Source organism: Triticum dicoccoides, chromosome 7B (assembly GCF_002162155.2).
Source record: "Triticum dicoccoides isolate Atlit2015 ecotype Zavitan chromosome 7B, WEW_v2.0, whole genome shotgun sequence".
Lineage (NCBI taxonomy): Eukaryota > Viridiplantae > Streptophyta > Magnoliopsida > Poales > Poaceae > Triticum > Triticum dicoccoides.
In genome coordinates this window covers 393,797,632-393,806,828 of record NC_041393.1, presented here as the reverse complement: position 1 = coordinate 393,806,828, position 9,197 = coordinate 393,797,632, and positions in this window count along the sequence as shown.

Here is a 9,197-nt window from a genome sequence, read left to right as displayed (position 1 = left end):
CCTGCAGGCGGAACCGGACGTCCTGGACATGAACCGGGCGGCAGAGGCTCGACTCGACACAGAGCGCGCGGATGCCGCTCTCATCGACGCCCTGCTGCAGGCGAAACTGGACGTCCTGGCTGGGCGGAGGAGTCTCGACTCGACACGGAGCGCGCGGATGCCGCTGACATCGATGCCCTCGTGCAGGCAGAACCGGACGTCCTCGACTTGAACTGGGCTGTGCACTCATCCGTGTAGAGCGCCCGCACGCTCCGCTTGAACGAGTAGCTAGAGGTCAAGGACAACCACGGTGCGGAGACACACGTCGGCAGCGACGGCTGGTTCGCGCCGGCAGCCAAAGACGACGAGGCCGTCTCTTTCCGCGAGCAGTGATAGTTTTTCTTTATGTTGTTGTTTTTATGGATCTTTTGCTGTGTAAAAACATATATTTGTTATGCAAGTCGCCTGACTTGGGTCAGTCTACCATTTCAGGCGGTTGGATGAATATCCTACGTCTCCTAACTCTTCTTTCCTTATTCCTCACCTCTTCTTCTTCCCCAATAGACCACCGCACGGGCCGTACGGATACTCCCCAACATGTGGTTGGATAAACATACTCTATGAATGAAAATTATGTGTCTGCGGTAGGATGGATGAGTTTGCTTTGTTCACATGCGACATCACGTGTCAGTGAGGGTGCGTTTCCTTGGTTGGGTTTGCGGCGTGCAGGAGCGACTGTGTGAGGGTGCGGTGCGACCACAGCGTGCAGTAGCGACCGTGTGAGGGTGCGGTGCGACCACGACAGCCGTGCGCAAGTGTACCTCCTTCTCATTTTGAAAACTTTAGGCAAGCTTGGCAAAAATGTGTGAGGAAGTTTGGCAATGCAAGGCCTAGACCCAAACATGATAAGTATGTACGTACTAGGAGTACTAGTGTTAAAAAAGAAAGGCGGGGTTTTCCTTCGCGGGATTTTCTCACGATCGGTTTTCCGGGTAATAAATTTCCAGAAAAGACCGTCGTGCTCATCAGCCCCAGGATTACTGTTAGCTGATGAGGCTCCAACTTGATACAGAAATTCCAAGCAGAATACAACATATGTAGTACAAGACCATTCTGGCCTGTGAGTACAACAAATGGTTTCTAGTGGTTGATGGCGGAAGCGGGTTGTGAAACATCAGTGTCTATGGGACTCCATTTCCCACGGGAACAGCTGACCAGGTTAACTCCTATCTTCGCGAGGCTGCTATCTCCATTACTTAGGTTCCGGGGCTGTCATCGCGTCGCTCCTCTTCGTGCAAGAAAATCTGGCCAAGACAATAGCCAGGGACAAGCCAGTGAGTACTTTGAATGTACTCGCAAACATGATGAACACAGGTATAATATAACAATGATGTGCTGAAAATATTTTACGCTCATGACGTTAGTCACAAAAGATAAATAAATCTCTGATGCAAGCAAGCAAGTTATTTATAAAATTGCAACAACATAGTAGTATTAAAATTTATGAAATAAATAACAAGCAAAGCCACAGTCGGGCGTCTGAGCGACACCACATAAAGGGCTTTAAAAGAAATGCCACAGTCGGGCATCTGAGCAACACCACATAAAGGGCTTTAAAAGAAATGCCACAGTCGGGCGTCTGAGCGACACCACAAAAAGGGCTTTAAAAGAAATGCCACAGTCGGGCGTCTGAGCGACACCACATAAAGGGCTTTAAAAGAAATTCCACAGTCGGGCGTCTGAGCGACACCACATAAAGGGCTTTAAAAGAAATGCCACAGTCGGGCGTCTGAGCGACACCACACAAAGGGCTTTAAAATAAACAATCATAGTGAATATCCCGGAGGTAGAACCATCCCAGAGATACTCGATAATAACAATAATATCACGGGTTAGTGAACAATAATAATAATAATCATAATTATCACAAGTCACGGGTAGTAGTTCCAGTTCTCGTTAACAGTTTCACCTCCGAAGACCGACACTAAGACCGACACTTGACCCATCCCAGACTGTAATCCTTAACCATGGACATGGCTATTCGAAAAGGTTTAATCTCTGCAGAGGGTGTACTCTTTACCCACGAGTAAGGGATTTCTTTAGTCCATCGGGACTAATTCCGTCTACGGTCTTTTTGTTGAAAACACACCTAACATGCACACACCAGCTTATCTCACACGTGTCTGGAATCACCCACGACACCTGTTAAGAAAACTCTAAGTGGGGAGGCTACAACCTCGCGTAGCATGGGATCAAATTTATATCGCGCGCTCTAAGGGGTGGCCTCCCCTCTCGGTCCCAACCAGAAACACCCATGCCCCCGGACCAGGTGGCCTGCTTACCAGCTACAACCGGTATCTTGCACCATGGCCTCTCTGTATGGTGTGTGCTAGAAAGAGGTTGACAACTTACTGAACCGTACTCTACTTGCTGTAGAGACGAGTGGTAGTACGAAACAAGTATGGGGGTTACTGGCACAAGACTCGATCTACGGTCGACTCAGGAGGTTTAAGTATTCCCTGCATGATTAGCATGACGAATATATTTCAACCAACAGAGTCACCGCTCATATCACCTTGCCATGCCATACCAGACATAACCGTCCCGACGGAGACCGGCGACAAACTCATGCCTACCCAAGGCAGAGGTTTTCCCGGGTTCCTGCCGGTATGCATGCAAGGCACCTGAGGGTGATTATCATCACAAGTGTGTCCATTTCCAACAGCCTGGAAATCACTAATATGCACTCATGCATATGATCATACCACATGAAATAACAAGTCCTTCGAAATGCGGTGGTGTTATAAATGTATCAACGATCACACCAATATTATGCCGGGATTCAGAATGCTTGCCTTCAATGTGTGGAAAGGCAGGGTGCACTCCAAAACTTGAAACATTTCTCCTCTCTTCAAAAATCCTATTTTAGCAATATAAAAGAATTAACACACAAAATAAAAACATCACCAAAAGTTGTTCTGAAATTTTTTCAAATAAATCTTAAAATAAACTAGGTGAAATTTGAGAGAGGTAGGAAAAAGAATCAATTCATTTGGAGTTATATTTAAAAAGTTATAGACAGTCAAAGCTGTGGTCAAAATCTGTTTTTAATAAAATCAGGAAAAGGAAAACGTTTCAAATGAGATTACACTTTCGGTGCAGAGAAAACGTATTTGCGCCCTTTACGCCTCCACTTAACCACGTGGACCGGCGCTGGGTCTCTGACGGTGGGCCCGCCTGGCCCACTGGTCAGGTTTGACCAGTCGCCCGTGTCGTCTCCCTCCTCTGCCCGAGTGGAGCGGGGCTCCGGCGATCATCGCCGGCGAACGGTGGCTCCGTTCGGAAAGCTGAGGCCACCAGCAGATTCAGGGGGCCGAGGTGGTCACTCCGGTAGTCGTAGGGTCGTCGAAGGTGGAGGAAATCGCCGGTGGCGAGCTCCGCGGCGGAGGGAAGCTTCGGTGGTAAAGTGGTTTTGAGGCTGCGGTGGTTCCCGATCAAAACCGAGTAGGGGGAAAGGTTCACGGGAGGATGAGGAGGTTTCTGGCGAAGAGAACGGAGAGGGAGAGGCTCTGGAGGCACCGGCAGGGCCTGGGCAGTGGCGGCGCTGCAGTCGCCGGAGATGAGGAAGGAGGCCTTCCCGGGTCGACTGGCTGCCAAAGGGGGTCCTCGGGAGGTGGCTTGGGACTGCCTGCGTGCGGAGATGAGCTCGGGGCTCCTTATATAGGCGAGTCGAGGCGGTTCAGCGGTGGCCGCGGATGAGCTCGTTGGCGACCGTCTTTCTGTAGCTGCAGGGCATCGTGGCGGCGACGAGTGCTAGTGGACATGGCTGCGGATGAGCTCGCGCTGCTCCAGGGGCCAGGTGGCGAGCGGGAGGGGCTTGGGCGGCGCTGCCCGTGGCTGGAGCCACTGCGGACGCCGGTGTGCCGCCAAGCATGCCCTGGCGGTGGCGCTGTAGCGTGCCAGGGTGGCTTGGCGTGATGCTGCGAGGCGGGGAGTGCGTGGCGAGGTGCTGCCGTGTGGGCCAAAGCCAGGGGGGCCAGCGTGTCGGCTCGGGCGCGACATCGTGCAATACGCGCGCTCTGGGCGCGTCCAGTGCACGCACGGGAGATGCTCGACACAATGCCGCGGCATGCTACAGGTCGCAGGTGAGGTTGGGGTTTACCAGATCGAGGTTAGGAGCAACTGGGAGTCTAGTGGACATGCTAGTTTGATCAGAGGTGCAAGCTTACAGTGCAATGCCAAAACTCATGTCAAAGCTGGTCATGCCTACAGGGTGCTCGATAGAATGCCACATGCACCTAGGCATCTCTTGGGGTAGCCAAAACTTCCAGGTTGGGGTCTCTTTAGATGTACAAGAGGGTGGTGAGGTTAGTTTGCCAAAAGTAGAAACTTGTTAGTGCAAGTTTAGCAGAATTTCAATTCTGGACAGGAAATAAATGACATTATTTCATGAACCAAAAATGATCCAAAGGGTGCATGCTCCTGGACTTGAGAGTTTAACATGGAGGACTACAAGTAGGAGAAAGAATCAAGGGTTAAAGAGCAAGCAAAAATATGGTTGCTGTACAAATCCTCAAATTGGACCAGAATGGAAAAGAGGATGATTCAGTCAATTTTTTCAAAGAACATAAATAGGTTTTTGCACAAAGTGGAATAATATGCTCCTACTGACCTCCCCTAATTTTGGTAGAAGTTTTAAATAAATATTTAAATAGGTTGTAGTGTAAAATTGCTCTCTGGACCAGAGAAGAAAATTGGGTGTAGAGCTCAAAATATCCAATGAATGAAATATACTATTGCACAAAAGTGATTTAGAGACATCACATGATATTTCCAAACCTTGGTGAAATTTTTAGTTGAATATATCAAATGGTTGCAGTTCAAAAAGAGCTCCAAATTTTTAAAACAAGTCATTTAATGAATAAAGCTCAGGGTGAAATAATTTTATAAATAAATCTCCTGATTGAGAGATGTTTTCAAATGAGAGGGAAAATAAGTCCAATATGTTTTGGAAGGATCCACTTGGGAAAAACTCCTTAATATTAAAAGAAAAGTTTTGAAATCAACAGGGATATTCTTGCAGGCAAAAATTTTAAACTCTTGGCAAAATTTTAATAACTAAAACCTGGTTAAATTTTTGGGGTGTTACAATACTACCCCCCTTAAGAAAAAATCTCGTCCTCGAGATTTGCTAAAAGCCGTGTTAAGAAAATATTACGCAATAAAGATGTGGCTTTAGTGAGAGGGCAATAAGTGGTGAAAAAAAATCACAGTGTGAAAACTGGTGCTGCGTGGAAGAGTCTACGGTTCGGGACAAAATCATGAGATTTCTATGCTGGATATAAATTTAGAATAACTCCTAAATTTATATATACGTTGGTCGTACCCGAGAGCACAGTGCTCCCTCTGGCTGACAGGTGGACCCGGGGTCCACTGTCAGTCTCCTCTTCTCCCTCTGGTTCTCTCTTCTTCCTCTCTCCCGCGCGCTTTCTCGCGCTTTCTCCACTGGCGATGCCTAGCGCGTAGGGCATCTAGGCCGTACCGTGGTAGTGCGCGGCGTGCTAGCTGCCGGTGCAGCGTGCACTCACCTCGCGGGCCAGCGCGCTGTCGGCACTGCTCGCGGATTCGACTCCGAACACCGGCGATCGGCGACGAGCGGCGTTGGTGGACTTCGCCCACCGTACACCGAGCTCGAGCTATAAAAACGGCCGGGTGCCTCTCTCTTCTTCCTCACACCTGGCCTCACTTCTCCTGCTCCTTCTTTCTCCATTACTGCTTATAGAAGCTCGGGTGAGGCTCTAATGGCGGAGGCGATGCCGGACTGGTTTGTGATCCTGATATTTGGAGGGCTGGCGACACTACTAGGGCTCTCTATGCTCCTGTGCGCGATGATCCTCGACGAGTGTCGCAACGCTGCGACTCGGGTGTTGGCTCTCCGCGGTGGTGGTGATCATGAGGAGTAGATGGGGTGTGCCGGGTGCTAACTGTTGTTAGGGGGTGATTAGCTGGATGCAACACTGTTGCAAAGTTTTGCAAACAGTGTATGTGTCCAAATGATTATGGTTGTGAGTCTGCTGCGTGGTGCTGTGTGAAATTAAATAATCCACGTCGTGAGAAGGGGCAGGTGTAGCAACTCAGGGAAAAGAAATCTCACTCCAGGATTTTGCGAGGGAAAAACAGTTAATTTAAAGGAGCATAAACCACAACAAAAAACTACACACATTAGTAGAAGCCAAATAATTGACTCGTCGTACAAACTCAGGGTATCACGCATAAGTCACAGACATAAATAAATGTTGCAATAATGAACACCGCAGCGATGTTCTAAAATGGAAACGGCAACTGGACGGGGTCCTGATAAAATGTCTCTGGTACTGGGATACACTCCTCTTCTATCGGAGGCAGTGGATTGACCAGTCGATGTATGCGTCTCTCCGGGTCGGGTCTCAGTGATCTGCAGATGGCAATCTGAGGACTTAAATCTGTGAGGCTCTGGAGATAATCCATCACTCGCTGGTTCAAATGCTCTTGAGCAATGATGTACTGGATAAGGTTGGCTAGCACCGGGTCTCTCTCAATGCGTCCACCGGGAAAAGATGTTACTTCTCCGGGTGCTGCACGGCTCGGAAAGTAATAATATCCTCGTTCGCGGGCATAGGGTACAGCGGATCAAAGGCGAGCAATCGCTTCTTTCGCAGCAGCTTCTACGGCCAGGTGTGGGGTTGGCATAGATTTCCCCACGAAGGAAACTTCCGTTGGATCTTGGTTGGGGTCTATAGGAGGAATGTGTACTGCTGCCCAATATTCCGAGGTGGATGGGGTGATCCTTGATTTGAACAGCTCGTACTGAGGTGGCTGGGTAGAACCCATGGTACTGCGGGTAAAATCCCACAATATTTTGACAAAGCTACCTGGGGTTGCATCTGGGGTTCTCAGATGAATGCTGGGGCTCGGCATGACAGGAAAAAGTTGTGAGTGTGGTGCACAAAGTGAGGGTTGTTGGGTAAGGTCACAAGGTGGCCTTTATATAGCAATGGAGCCGGATCGTTTTACCGTGGTGAAAGGTAATAAATTTCCCAGCTTAGCTCCAAAGGTCAGGTCAGTGTCAGAGATACACATATCTCATAAAGAGACGTGTTACTGTGGTTGTCGTCGGGTTGGTTTTGGTAGTTGTGCCCGGAAAAATATGCAACTATGCGCTGACCAAAAATGCAAGGCCACTATTAAAACAGAGGCACAACGACAGGCTGCGTTAATATACACGGTCGCACGATTACAAAGTGAGGATACACTGAGACTCGGTACTACTCGTATGGCTTAGTCTACCTCATTTATGTCTAAACGGGCGTGCCTGGTGGATGTCAAGGCTTCTCCACGTGTCTCACTGCCGGGATTAGTCGGAGATGGCGGAGGAACAGCAGGGTCGGGGTAGTGATGATGACCATCGCAGGGATTGTTGGCCACAACCCCGTTGGAGTGTGCTCCCAAAAGGCGACGAAGCACTTCTGGGGTCATCAAAGCATTTCGGCTGATGGCTGGAGCTGATCTCGGGGTCTCGATCGGTTGTCCAAACAGCACGACTGGGTTGTCGGCATTGGGCTCGTTTTCTTCTCTCGCCGGGGCTCGACGAACCAGCTCTCCACGAGCTGCAATTAAATCAATAGTGATTTGATCGCACAGTTCCTCTAGTGCACTTACATAGCGCACCAGGTGCAACAATGCAGGATCTGTCTCGTGATCTCCATTGGAAACTTGGGGTGGTCTATCATACCCTTCGCGTCTGGGGTAGTAGTGGAACGAGCGACAGTTAACTCTGGGCGACAAGTGCCTGAGATGAACTATAGCTTCTCAAGCGGCTAGCTGGATGGCTTGTGGCTCGAAGGAAGTTGTTCTTCCGGTGAACCTGTAGGGGCGCTCGGGTGACAGTCCCCTACCGTAGATGTGCACAGTGGCCCAAAATTGACGGTCTTCACAGCTCATGGGTCCTTGGCACACAACAAATTCTGGTGGCTCTTCTAACGCATAGGCACGACGGGTGAGGTTTGCGAGTATGGTCACAAAACCTCCAAGGTTGGTTGCTGTGGTTTCATTGTGCACGACAGGGCCAGGCATTGTGGCTCGGTTTGGAGTAGAGGCTGTGATGTGCTGTGTTGGGACTAGTGTGCCCCTTTTTATAGGAAAAAGGGGACGGAGTCTTCCTTCGCACGCTTGCGAGAAAGGACTATTTAGGGGCCGGTCACTGGCGCATGAGTGACAGGTTAGGTTGATAGGTTGGGCACCGACTGCCAAAAAGGTGTTGGGTCACTGTGTGGCTATCTTGCACGAGAAGCTTGGCTGGGGTTTTGGTTATGGCTTGGTGGGTTGGTTTGCCTAAATTTATTGACCTGGCTAAGATAGAATTAGCCAATGGTCAGCCTGGCTCTGATACCAAGTCTGTCACGACCGGTTTTCCGGGTAATAAATTTCCAGAAAAGACCGTCGTGCTCATCAGCCCCAGGATTACTGTTAGCTGATGAGGCTCCAACTTGATACAGAAATTCCAAGCAGAATACAACATATGTAGTACAAGACCATTCTGGCCTGCGAGTACAACAAATGGTTTCTAGTGGTTGATGGCGGAAGCGGGTTGTGAAACATCAGTGTCTATGGGACTCCATTTCCCACGGGAACAGCTGACCAGGTTAACTCCTATCTTCGCGAGGCTGCTATCTCCATTACTTAGGTTCCGGGGCTGTCATCGCGTCGCTCCTCTTCGTGCAAGAAAATCTGGCCAAGACAATAGCCAGGGACAAGCCAGTGAGTACTTTGAATGTACTCGCAAACATTATGAACACAGGTATAATATAACAATGATGTGCTGAAAATATTTTACGCTCATGACGTCAGTCACAAAAGATAAATAAATCTCTGATGCGTGCAAGCAAGTTATTTATAAAATTGCAATAACATAGTAGTATTAAAATTTATGAAATAAATAACAAGCAAAGCCACAGTCGGGCGTCTGAGCGACACCACATAAAGGGCTTTAAAAGAAATGCCACAGTCGGGCGTCTGAGCGACACCACATAAAGGGCTTTAAAAGAAATGCCACAGTCGGGCGTCTGAGCGACACCACATAAAGGGCTTTAAAAGAAATGCCACAGTCGGGCGTCTGAGCGACACCACATAAAGGGCTTTAAAAGAAATGCCACAGTCGGGCGTCTGAGCGACACCACATA